The sequence below is a fragment of the Chelonoidis abingdonii genome, chromosome 1 (assembly GCF_003597395.2).
Source record: "Chelonoidis abingdonii isolate Lonesome George chromosome 1, CheloAbing_2.0, whole genome shotgun sequence".
Lineage (NCBI taxonomy): Eukaryota > Metazoa > Chordata > Testudines > Testudinidae > Chelonoidis > Chelonoidis abingdonii.
Window position 1 is genome coordinate 339,675,311 of NC_133769.1, and position 8,068 is coordinate 339,683,378.

Below are 8,068 nucleotides of genomic sequence, written 5' to 3' on the forward strand. Positions count from 1 at the left end.
CAGAACTATCACATCCTGCTGCACCCAGGCTGCTAATGCAAGTAAAAGCTGTTACAGGAGTATTAGACACATTCTATATATGAGTAGGCAGCATTCAAACCACTAGTTTATATTGGCTTTAGGCCTGGGTGTAGTATGTAGACAGCATGCATCTGTAGACAGGTCTGGTGTCCTACAGGCAAAGATTAAGTTTCCATGCTGATTCACTTATTATTAACCACAAGGTATAAAAGAGGCACTTGCTCGGAAACATAGTTTTGCACTTGCGTGACTCCATTCTTTTTCTCTTTGAGGATGCAGAGGACAGGGCAATAGCTTGTCTGCCCTGAGGGATCCCTTGTGTAGAGTACCACAGGGTTCTATCCTGTCACTACTCCTGCTCGACATGTATGCAATGCCATCAGTGTGCCTGCCACACACACTGCTCTATATCATTATTTTCTCAGATCCAGAGGATGAGGTAGATTTGCTTTCCTAAAGTCTAGCTGAGGTTTGTATAAGATCTAGGTATCTGAAGCTCATCACAGACCGGAGAGGAAAAAAATATTGGTACGCTGAAGGAAATTGTGAAGGAGAAATCCATTGACCCATTGGTATTTTGCCTTGACTGGTACAGTCTTCGTTATTCACGTTCAATCTGGGGTTGCTGTGTCTAACTGAGCTTTTGGCTGCTTCTAGATGTTGAAATAGTTAGCAGGTTACCAGGTGTGCTTTTGCTACCAGTCTGTAGTAGGCAAGAAATATACCCTTTTCTCTCAGATGTGGCCTTTATCACTTATTGATGCCTTTTGTCCACTCATATTGGATTAATGTAATGGGCTCGGACACTTCAGCTACTGCAAAATGGGCCCTACTTAGTAGTACACATTACATTTGTGCTATACAGACTTCACTAGCCTCAAATTTATTTCTGGCTGCCATTCAACTTTCTTTGATCTATAAACCCATTCCTGGTTTGGCTCCCATGTATTTTAGGGCTTGTCTACACAAGATTAAGCAGCAAAGTTAATGTAAATTAACTAAATGTGTGAATTTAAGTGGATACGTTAAACTGCAGTAAACTCTTGTGTGAACAGCTTTCAAAATTAAAGTGGCCTTAATTTGGTTTAGTTTATTTCACTTCCAAAGAGAATTAAGCTAAACTGAATCAAGGCCATTTTATTCTAAATAACAGCATCTGCACTGTTTAACTAACCGACTTCAAATTAACACCTTTAGTTAATTTGGATTAATTTTCCTAGATGTCCCTATGTAGACAAGCTTTCTGAGTATCTGAGACAAGCAAGGGATTAGTTATGACAGTACCACCAGCTATAGCCACGATTTGAATGGTATATAAGCCTAGATACTCAGTAGCTTATTATTTATTTCTACTGAATGATCACCCTATAGGTGAGCATTCTCAGCCTCCGGAAATCTTTCTTTCCATCCCCAATACTGTGGACTGACAAAGGGCATGTTACAAAGCCCATCTGTTTACCTATGTTTTTTTCTGGGATGGTGTGATGGGGCAGAGCAGCCCTGCACAGGTACCGCAGGAGTTAACCCTTCCTTCCTGGCAAAGGAGCCACACCCTGGAAGCTCTGCTGGGCATGCTCCAGCTGGAGAACAGGTATAAAAGCCTGCAGACCAGCTCAGTCGGGGCTGACCACTGGGGGAGAAGGATGCACGCTGCTAGCTCCTGAAAGGGGAGAGCCTGCACGCCAGGATCCAGGAGTCAGCCAAGCCAAGGCAGTACCTGAGACTCCGAAGGAGCACATCACAGGAGTGGAACAGACCGGAGAACCCCCCGCCGCAAATGACCTGGTAGTCATGGTAAGAAGTGAGCCAGGGGAACTCTAGAGACAAACGACGTTAGAGCTGTATTGATGCTTACCATGTTGCGGGCGGATCCCTGCCGAGCGAGTGGCAAGGACAGCTTGCCACTACTTGGGCCCTGGGCTGGGGCTTGGTGGAGATGGCGGGCCTGAGTCACCCTACCCCCTCACCCCGGAACCCTGAGGGATCCTAGAGATTCTGGCCAATAGGCCGTGCTACCCCACTTGTGAAGGAGGGTGATATTGACTCTGGCAGTTAGGCCTCACTACCCGCTTGCAAAGGGGGCTTTTATGGATTCTGGCCACTAGGCCGTGCTACCTGCTTGCAAAGGAGGGTTGTATGGACTCTGGCCACTGGGCCACGCTACCCCACTCATGAGGGGGGATTGTATGGATTTTGGTCGCTAGGCTGTGCTACCCTGCTCATGAAAGGGGATTGTATAGACTTTGGTTGCTAGGCCGTGCTACCCTGCTCATGAAGGGGGATTGTATGGACTCAGGCAGCTAGGCCGCACTACCCTGCCAGACAGAGGTGATAGTGGGGAAGAAGGCCAAAAGGCCATATCCAACCACCCATAGAGGGGCAGACGCAAGGACTGGAGAGTGGTGAGGCGCCAACACCCCATCCTACCCCTGCCACAAAGGGGCACTGTGGTGCCTGGTCCGCCACAAATGGTGAAATGAATAAGAAGAGTCCCAGGTTCCAATGTTGACATCTGGGTCAACTGGAAGTGTTTTGTATGTTGTACTGTGATTAGTTTATGCACTAAGAGTTTGCGTATGTAAGTATTAATATTACTGTACATACACAGTATTTTTTATCCGCTTTTGTTGCTTTTTCACAATTAACAAGACTTGTAATGTTACAGGAAGTGTTTGCTCTTAATCTCACCATTTTTGTTGTAATGGAAAGAAGTTTCAAGAACCATATTCATTACTTACTCTATGTGACTGCTACATTAGCTAGAATTGCTGTTGCTTTATCTTTGACTTCTCATGCGTTGTTATACTGGAAAGGGAATACAAGATACATTGATTTGTTGTGCAGCAATCAAGAACCTAGTTGATCTCGTAGCTAAGTTGCTTGAACACTAAATATCTCAGAAATATTTTTATAATCAAAATGTGGAACTATGTTTGGACAGATTCTGCACTCTGTTCAAGGGTAAATCTGGAGTTACTTCAATGAATCCATTGGCTTCAGTGGATTTACTTCAAATGTATGTTGGTGTAACAGACAGGAAAATTTGGCCCATGGCCTCTGCACTAGTAAAATCAAGCGGTTCCTCTCAAGAAACATCACCAAACTCAAGCGCTATATGGGAGATGTGCCAAAAATCAATACTGTTGGTAACACAGCTACCACTTAATGATTCATATCCAACTGTCCCATTAAAAAATATCCCAAATATCTCAGCACATCATATCTTGAGAAGAACAGGAGGCAGCAATTAGCAATATTGTGGAACTGCAAATATGGAAATGAGGAGATTAAATAACATTAAGGTGACTGGTGACTTTATCAGTTTATGATTCCATTTTTTTTTTTACGTTTGATGTGTTTTCTAGAAATTTATTCAATTTAATTTGGACCCAGAGTCTTGCATTTGTAGTCAGAAGAACATTTTACTCAGAATCAATATATTTAACCTTTTTCATATCTATTTATCTACAGCATTTATCAGATCATGTAAGAGCACAAACTGTATCTAGATATAGAATCATAGAATATTGAGATTGGAAGAGACTTTAAAAGGTCATCTAGTCCAATCCCCTGCTGAAAGCAGGACCAACACCAACTAAATCATCCCAGCCAGGGCTTTGTTAAGCTGGGCTTTAAAAACCTCTAAGGAAGGAGATTCCACCACCTCCCTAGGTAACCCATTCCAGTGCTTCACCACCACCATATGGCTCATATAATCCAGATATAAGCTACATTAATAAAGTGTGCATGCCCATAGACCTTCGTTGATACCTGTAGTCATAGGTTTACTGTATGCATAACATTAACATAGCAAATGTGAATAAGCTTCATTTTGAATCTCATTTTTTGCATTATGCCATCTCTGAAACATAAAGCTACATACCTGCTTAACTGGATCAAGGCTTATGTGTGCATCATCATGTTGTGTGTAATACAGTCTGAGCCTACCTACAAAATTGAAACTTTTTGCAGAAACTTTTCTTCATGAAGGTTTCTTTTTCATAGATTTCAAGGTCAGCAGGAACCATTGTGATCATCTAAACTGACCTCCTGTATAACACAGGCTATAGAACTTCCCCAAAATAATTCCTAGAGCATGTCTTTTAGGAAAACTGCTAATCTTGATTTTAAAATTGTCAGTAATGGAGAATCCACCATGACCCTTGATACACTACCCTCGCTGTTAAAATATTACACCTTATTTCCAGTCTGAATTTGTCAAGCTTCAACTTCCAGCCATTAGCTCATGTTATAGCTTTCTCTGCTAGACTGAAGAGTTCATTATTAAATAATGGAATGTCAGTTGTCTTTACATGTTGCCAGTGCTGCTGAAGAAAATATATATAAATTTAGGTATTCCTTGCCCGTTATAAGTATATGTATGTGTAATACGTTTGAAAGGAGACAAATATAGGTTTAAGGAAATAATTCTTCAGACAGCAAGAGCCTGTCAAATATTCTGCTATTTAGTGTCCTGGTAACCTTTTAAAAACATCATAGCTAAAAAGTTTGTTTGTTTTCTTAAATAAAGTACAAAAATTCTATTAAATAACATTTCCGCAGGTGGTAGACTATGTAATTAGTCCTCAAAAACAGTTTTGGATTCATGTTTTAGGGTTTTTTCACTTTCTTCCAAAAAAAAAAAATCATACCCAGTGAAATCCTGTATATCCTGCTAAAGGTCTGATTTCATCTAGAACACGAATATTTCATACTGCACATGCAGGTTGGCATTTTATTTAGTTTTTGCTTGTACAACGTAAAAATGCATCTGATGTATTTCTGAATGATCTCTGTTAACCAAATATGTTCACTGGAATCAGTGAGCTAGTGACATTTTAAAGCCAGCCCAACATTCATTGTGGGACTTCAGTAGCTTTTTTAAAGTATGTGAAATTATAGTTTCATTTTCCTGGCTGTATAAGCCTTAAAATTCTCCCATCTATATTTTTCTTGTGCGATGTCATATCAGGGATGGCTTATGCTTTCAGTAAATATCGCCTTGAGGTTTTGAAAATATACTGCTTCTTTAAACCAAGATGGAACAGATGGAAACTTTACTTCTTAAACAAATCGCTACAATTTTCTTCAGGGCACAAAACAATATCATGAATTTGACTGAGAGCTTAGGAAGCTTCCAGAAGCTCTTAATCTTTCTTTGGTGGCAAGAGGATTGAATTCAAAATTTTGTTTTTAAAGCGGTCACAAATCCCTATGCACTTTTTTTCTTTGAAGAAAGTACAGTTGCTACTGATTCAATAGACCTTTTGGACTAAACTGTTAAGAGACAGATTTTAAATGACAATACATTTTCTTGTTAACTGTTTGAATTTTAGTGCAGGTACAACAAACAACATTGACTAATCCCAACAGACGTTTCATTGCCCAGCAAGTCACCGACTCTTGCTATTCAAACTGACAAAAAAGCACTGTGAAAGAGCCAGTGATGTGTGCTGCCAAACATATTTTAATGAAGAAACAAAATACAGTTTTTTCATAGCATTCTGCATCCTTAAAATGACAGGATAAATAAATCATGTATATCCGGAGCCAAAGAGAAGTAGAAGTGACGTTTTTTTAAGTGTACATTAATTTAAATTGTAACACAGTCTTGTGAATGTCTTTATTGTTCTAAGTTCAGAACATGCTTATATCTTTGGGATAAAGAGAGCAATCTTGGTGCTTTTATAGATGTTTCAATTTAAGTTCCACTGAAAAAACACATCCATATTATAGGTTTTCCCAGCCCTGACAGTTATCTATAAATTAATAGGAGTCATATACTTGCTTGTGTGAGAAAGTGTGTGCAATAGCCTAAAGCGGAGAGCAGAAGTCACATCTGTGAGATGGTTGGCTATTTGTAAAATGTGTAGACAGTTGCAAAGCTTTGTTATGAGTTGCTTACACTGGCAGTGCAGTCATGGTATTATCTGTACAAGGCATAACTAATATATATGACGTTTAATGAGAAAAATAACCTCAAAGTTTTTGGAAAGCAGACCTAAAGAGACTAATTATCTCTGGCCCAATCTCCCAAGCAGCCTCTTCTCTCTCCAGCAATTTAACTGTTCTCTTGATCTTGGCATAGGTCCCACCCTTGCATTCCTTGCATCCACAAAAGACCCATTGAAGTCAGACATATTTTACATAATTTGGTATAATTTCAGCATCATTAAATTCTCAAGGTATATATCAGACCCTGGAATTTCACGTGTATGGCATATTGTCATAGGAAGCCCACTGAGAGAAATTTGGGGCCCCAGTCATAGGTGCTGATTCCATGGATGATCCTGGACTCAAGTACCCATCAAAAAAAATATAGGGGGTGCTCAGCACCCACAGGGCCAGATTAATCTTTTGTGCCCCCCCCCCCTCCACTCCATACTTGCTTTATCCTGAGACTCTGTCCCACTTGGCCTCTTCCCCCTGAGGCCCTGCCCATCACTTGCATGGGGGGGAGGGGCTGGAGAGGAGAAAATTATGGGTGGGGTTTGGGGGCAGAGCACAGATGAAGTGGATCCGGGTGCTGGGGCCCTTTCTACATGTGGGTCCAGCACCACAATACCATTGTAAACCCGGTATTGAGCACCCACAAGCCAATGTTGCTGACAGTTTCATCCAGAAAGCTACAGTGAGAGGTGATGTCTTTAAACTGGGATGTTAGTGAAAACAGCTTGTAGGTGAATGCAATGATTTTAATATACTATAATTCATGATAATGTAATTATGTAGCTCATTATCATTTTAATAATAATTACATTCTTAAGATACCAATGATAGACACATATTCAATAACTAGAATATGAATGAAGTGTATAAATATTCTGAAAATAGCCTCTCACAATACAGTCAGAGTCCCCCTCCCTAAACACAAACACCTCTTCAAAAAGCCCCCACCAGCAAAAACAAAAGTCAGCACCTGTGGCTCCAGTACCTCATGCTTGCTGGCACTCCTCCCATTTCACTTTATTTACACAAGAATTACAGATGTTTGTGGGGGGGCCTCTGAGCTCTGGGCTGTGCTACAATTGTCCCTTCTTTCCACCTCTTTCACCAGGTACATACAGAGAAATGCCACATGTGCCTTGGTAAAGCTTTAAATAATGAGTAGTGTTAAACTGTAGATAAAATATCCTGCCAATATTAGTGCAGTAGACCATAAGTGTCTGGTGTTTTTAACACTGTCTATTAAACCTGAACTCTCCAACACCTCACCCCATGACACCCCCATCCCACCGCCCCACCCACCTCCAGGTTGCAGTGTCATGGCGGTAAAAAGACCAGAAACCTAGGACGTCCTTTTTACACTAGACTTCCCACCACAGTTATCATCAGGTCAATTCAACTGGGGGTGGTACCAGTGGGATTTTCTTTCTGCAATGCCTTAGTGCAGACAAAACCTATGACTTCAATGGATCTATTTACATCAGTTGAGGATTTGGCCCACTGAGTCTGGAGCTAGACAATGGTTAGTCTTTTTCTAGGTATGTTCCACACTATCTTATTCACTCGCCCTAGTTAGTCAAACACAGTAGAAGCTATTAACAAAATACTGTAAAAATATATGAACATTGTTTTTGTTTTTGTTTTCTTCAAAGTATCCATCAGTATATATTAATGGTTAACGTAGCTCTCACTGAAGTGTATTTAAGCACTAGATCTTGAAAGGAATCCCCAACCATAAGTGACTACTTTCAAGTATCCCCAGGATCAGAATAATTCTGTGCAGCTGTTAGACTGTCTGTAGTCTTTGCTGGTCACTTGAGCTGTGTGTGTATGGGGGAGTTCACTTAAGATGAAATTTCTCTGTTTCTCTTATATTGAAAATCTATTTTTTTAAATGTACAGTATAGTAAAAATATCACACTGCAATATTGTCACAAACACAATGTAAAACTTATATTGTAACCAAATTGTTTGTTTTCTCAAATATATCCATGGTCATGCTAGACCAAATCTGAATGCCGGAGTCCACTTTACCAAAGCAGAGTTCCCCAATCATCTAAATGGTTGTCGCACTAAAGCAGGGGTCGGCAACCTTTCAGAA